The sequence below is a fragment of the Periplaneta americana genome, chromosome 16, assembly GCF_040183065.1.
Source record: "Periplaneta americana isolate PAMFEO1 chromosome 16, P.americana_PAMFEO1_priV1, whole genome shotgun sequence".
Classification (NCBI taxonomy): domain Eukaryota; kingdom Metazoa; phylum Arthropoda; class Insecta; order Blattodea; family Blattidae; genus Periplaneta; species Periplaneta americana.
In genome coordinates, this window is record NC_091132.1 from 11,446,561 (window position 1) to 11,452,891 (window position 6,331).

Genomic DNA, 6,331 nt, shown 5'->3' on the forward strand with positions numbered 1-6,331 from the left:
TAAAGGAAAATTAGAAACAAAGTCTATGTGAAATAATATAGAAGTACAGTTGTGGAAAACTCAGGTGTGACACTTTAAAAAATAAAGATCATAATGTGTTAGTGGTGTGCGGCCAATACTGGTGACACAAAAGGAACCAGAAAGCAATTGTTTATGTGAAAATAAATGAACTGTTGTGGGAGTGGTTTCTTCATGACCTTTCAAAGAACAAGCCAATTTCTGGATCTATTCTGCAAAGCAAGCCATTGAACTGGCAAAGAAATTAAATAAACCAGAATTCAAGGCTTCTAATAGATGGCTCCTAGTCCAATTAATTAATAATGTGCAGTGATATGCAGTACAGTATTAGAGTATAGTGTTAGATATTAAATAGAATGAGATTAGTAAACTTTAGTAATGTTTAATGACTAATGAGTTAGTTATGATAATATTTATACAGAAAATGAGATTTTAATCAAGGTGATTCACCAACGTAATGAGCGACAGAAAGCTGATTTAATGTGATGAGTGTTAAATGGAATATTTTGTATTTCTTGCAGTTTGCGGCATGCCATTTTGTTTTTCATGTATATGAATGACAAAATATTCCATTTTAATGTCACACCTGAATAATACGGAAACCTGTCCACAATGGAAAAAAAAATTAGGACCATGTCACTTCCGTCTTGAACAGGTTTCACTGTATTTATACAGTACTGTACATTATAAATATAGCATTAGATATGTATTACAGAAATGCTTGTTCTTTATTCTACCTTGCTTTCTTATTAAGTGTGCCACATGCATAGGTTTTGACGTGAGTAGCATTCTACAGAACTGTCCATCTATTTAAGTTGGGAACTGTCTGTATTTAAAATTTCCCTTGGACGGGACAATATCCTGCACTTGGTGTGTTAGTATGACTTGCAGTTCCTGCAATGTTACGTTATGTGGGGACATTCTGTCATAGTAAGTGATCTGGAAATACCATCCAATATCTTCTTTAAGAGGAGAAACAGAGAGGGCAAATGAGACCGTAGCAATATTTTAAGTGACAGTAGCATATCGGTAAGTTTAAGAATTTGTCCCACAATAACATTTTGGGGCCCTTTGACTCATTAACCAAGTTGACATATCCAAATTTCTCCTTCTTATATCAAGCAGAGTAATATCAGTTTTATAACACAAGAATGTATTCGTTGGAAGTATCTTTGTCAACTAGTCAACGTGGTTTATATATATTTTTATCATATTACAAAAGGCTAGATTGTAAAAAAATTAATTTCAAGCTCAGTAGTTATATACAATAGAAGTAATTTAATACAGTTATATGAACACTTTTTAATGATTGAATAAAATTAATAAAATCGGTTAAAAACCAGACATGTTTCGGAGGAGCATTCTTCTGAAACATGTCTGGTTTTTAACCGATTTTATTAATTTTATTCAATCATTAAAAAGTGTTCATATAACTGTATTAAATCACTTCTATTGTATATAACTATCCCACTCATGAACACTGTTGTATCTGACCTAACTTATGTAATTTATTCAAGCTCAGTGCATATATTGGTGATTTCCCGAATGTAAGAAACTTATACAGGGTGTTTGAAAAATACTCTCCAAGGAGCACAAGATACAGTATGATACAAGGAAAAGAGACATCTAAAATCAGGATAAGAACTTACCTCCTAGTTCACACTTTTACTCAGAAGTCAAATGGTGCAAGTTCTTTTAAGGACATTATCATAGTGATGCAATTAGGCTACAATGTAGGGGAGTACTATAGTATACTTCCCAGAATCGTTGTGAGGTTTTAAGAAGGGAAATATCCTTATGCTATAATAGGCAAGTGATTACATGCATTATAACTGATTGAGGGTTGTTGGTTCTTATTTCTAAATGAATCTGTTCTTGCACAGCATTTTCCGAACACTCTGTATATGGTAAGTACTCATTTTATGGCATTATTTCTTGTAATACAGTGGGCATGCATACATTGGCCTAAATACAATGAAGAATTTGGGCGGCATATTGCCCTTGCCTTTGTTTATGGCAGAAATAGACATGTAAACTCGATATAAATGATGTCTGAAGGAAACATAATGCTTGATTCAAAGAGTCTGTAGTGAATTCTGTGAAGTCAGAATTTGCCCTTCTCTTTTCATATAAAAAAATCATGGTGACTAGTACATAGAACTGTCACTGTCTTGTAATAGGTACTTGGGTAATGATACATTGAATTCATAGCATTGTAGATATTATCACATGGAGTGATTTTGATTTGACTGACTCCTCAGTCTTGAGATAAAAAAAAATGAAGTGATATGTCATCAGATTCATAGACATTCAATAACTAAATGCACATAATACGTGATTTCACACATAACATATTAAACAGTGAACAAATATACTACATAACAAATACTGGAGATAAAGCGGGAGTACATTGGTAAAGCACAGAGTTGCATGGGTATTTCAAATAGTTGACATCTAAATTAAGAGAGAAAACTTATACTACACACTTTTTCAGTTTATAAAAATGATATTAATTAGATTAATAAATTGTCTGACAGGGAAAGATCGTAAATGGGGAATGTAATATTATTCCAAAGTCCTAAGTTATATGCATACACAATCAGAGATTTCAAAAAGTAGCCTACAACATACACATACTCTTATATTCATTCTAGGAGATTCGATCTTAGAACCCTTTGTGTACTAGTCTCTGATGATGGCTACTTGTACGAATAGAAACTGTAGTTAATGCGTAGTCAATAAACTAAATGTTCACATTATTCTTAAAAGTTGATGATGTGTGGTCACATCTAAATGATTGCACTGTTTTATGAAGTTATTTTTTCTTAAAATGTCAGATTGTGTATATCTACAACCTAGGTATGTACGAAAGAAGTCTTTAAACCCTCCAGTTTTGTATGGACTCCATTAAAATATTTGATTTACTGTTTACAAATCCCCTAATCTACAGTACAGTCCAAGCAGGTCAGTTTTTGTCAGCTGCATTTCGAAATGTTCAATGAATCAGGATTTGGAACTGATTTAATAACATCTACTACTTCTCCATGCTAAAGATAATGTAGTGAACGATAATATTTTGAACATCAAGAATTTAAATTATATTAAAAGGAATTTAAGAAAATTAGTTACTGAAAAGACAAACTGTATAACTATCTCGTGAACAAGATTCAGTAATCTGAACATACAAATCACAGATTTACCCTTTGAAGGGCCACGAAATTCAAATAAGTCGAAGTAACAGTAGAAGATATACTCGACATTCTGGAGGAACTAAGCCTAGGGAATGCGTACAAATTCCGTATTATGTGATGCCCCAAAGCAAATTAAGGTTAGAATTTATTATCTTATAATTATAATAGTACAAAAAATCTTACTCTAAGAGGAACTTACGTTGCTGGTGCTTAGGAAGACACGTTGAGAAAACAAAGAGGGTTATACAAGACTGTAATTAATATTTTATATTTTTGGCCAATTGTAATTAATACTACCAAAATCAGGCAACTGAGAAAGGCAAGATATGTGGCATGAATAAAAAATATGTAAAGAGGGAGAAGAAACATGACTAAGGGCGAAACAGAGATGGCAAGATGTATGCTGGATAGATTGGACACAATAAAAAATGTATATGGCAAGAAAAAAATCTTTGGCTTCTGTAAAGAAGCTCGACAAATCGTTAATTTCAGTCTACCCAGTTCAATATGTATAAAAATTTGTGAATAACATTTTTAGTAACCAGGACTCAGATTTTTTTGATCTTACACACACATACACACGCACGCACGCACGCACAGAGAGAGAAAATTTTGCGAACATGAACTGCTTCAATGGTGAAAATCAAGACATTTTTATAAATTTCAAATTTTGCGTATATCCCTCGGAAATATGGATTAAAATGGAAGATATGACAACAATGTAAATATCCTTTACTGATGCTCTTTCCAGGGGTGTAATGCTCTAGCGATGCTGTTATCAGAATTTTGGTCTTTGAGAACAAAATCTCAGAACCAATCACCCCAATTTTTATTTATTTAACAGATCACATATTGCATAAAATTAAAAACGTTCTGAACTAAAAATGTATTATACTTCTCTTGGTTTAATAATAATAATAATAATAATAATAATAATAATAATAATAATAATAATAATAATAATAATAATAATAATAAAATTACATCATGCTTTTCAAAACAGTAATCTTTCATCCAAAGAGCATTACTAGATTATTTTACTTCTTAAAGAAGCATTATAATGAATATTTACAGTGTTACCATATTTCGAATTTTAATCTACCAATATATTTTACAAAGATCTGTAAGATTGGGAATTTACGTAAATAGAAATGCTATTTGGACCCACAAGGATTCGAACCCGGGTTACGAACATGAAAAGCCGAAACTCTAAGATGTTTAAATAAAACATCAATATACTGAAACAGTTGAGCACATCAGGAACGGTCACCACTGAATTTATTTTTATTAAATAATTCTTGTAGTGATGTCTAGTGGTGCAGCACAGGATTGGAAAGTGGTTAGGAAAGTATATACTGCGTTACATATCCCTTCTAGTAAACATGCTGAACATTACAGGCTAACAAAAATTACAAATAAACCATACGTTTTTAAAAATAATTAGTTGTGTATGCTGGTGGGGAATATTATACATTATGCTAGACATCCAAAATGGCAAAAGATATCTGTTAATTACACATTCTTTGCGACCATGAGATATTGAACAGGTAAAAACAACTCGTCTGTAAATCAATAAAAGATGATAATGTCATTCAAATGTGGGCCCTGGTCATAATAATGATTTTAATTATTCGTGTATTCCAAGCATTATCAAACACACATAAACACACATAGAAACGAACATGATGATTGCTTTAAGCAAACTATGATTGTATTCATGCAATTATTGACTATATATATATATATATATATATATATATATATATATATATATATTTATTTATTTATTGCTGAAGGTAATTATCAATCATCATCCTACTGTTACACACATGAGGAATTTTTCTAATATATAATGTCTTTGTCCTGAGTTTGAACCCATGTTTGTGCTTCAAACACTACATTCTGCAACATTCCAGCTATTACAATTTTTCCTGCAACATCCATAATTGAATTTTCAGGAGAAAATTGTAACACACTCGACTCTACATGTAAAGTTAATTTCCTATAAAACATCATGGAACTCTCTAGATTTTATAAAATCACACTACTCTTGTCTCTTGGCACATGGAACATATTTTCTAAACTTTATATTTTTTTCAATATACGACTGCCATCTATGTACTGGCGTTGGTTACAGCAATGTCTCAATTATGTGGCCTAAACTGGATTCAAATATGAGCTGCATAAATTGACACTATTTGATTATTAAAGCTGGCTGTACACAGTACCACAATAATATATGTAATTTGATTGGGGAGAGGGGTAAGAATTTTATCATGTGTAGGGCTATCACATCCTGAAATATGAAAATACTGATACATTTATCTCACCAACGAACTTTTTGTACCAACTTCGTCATTTATATCACTTTTGCAGCTTCTGCATACTTATCACTACACCTAATTTCTTAAAAAAAATCCTTGTTATTATACAAATAGTCATACATACATTTATGAGTAAAATGTCTGAAATTAAATTTCACTAAAACAAGTTTTTCACAGAATCGATTGCGAGTCTAATTCATGGAATTTAATAACTTTTTTTGATAAATCCACTGCTATTTACAGTTAACAAAATGGAGGATGTATCTGGATACACAGCATTTACACATTTAACAATCACATATACGGCAATACACTTTTCACAGCAACACGAGACTAAACGAAACAAAAAGGAATAAATAAGACTTCAGTATGAAAGATGTGGACAAATTAGAGGATTTCCAAAAATGTATGCGGACGGCTATTTCTATTATCGAAAAGCAGACATGTCCACATAAATAGTAATTCTAGTCGTGTGCAGTTTTCATGACAACTTTGTATATGCAGTAACAAACAAGATTTCATTTATGTCGATAATTATCGACTATCGATTGTTACCTAGCCCAGGCAAGTCCATCTGTACCATGAAATGTGCGCAAGCTTATGGAACACAGAAATTATTGTCACTGTATCTTTATTTTATCACATGAAATCAATCAATCTTCTTAATGTATCCAGCTGTTTGCTGACACATAAGGTCCACTATAATCCACTGTAGTCATTTCACGAGAAATGAGGGGTATTTTGATCGGTGTTCATTATAGATGCCTGTTGCTAGTATCCAGAGTTGGGGTTTAGTCA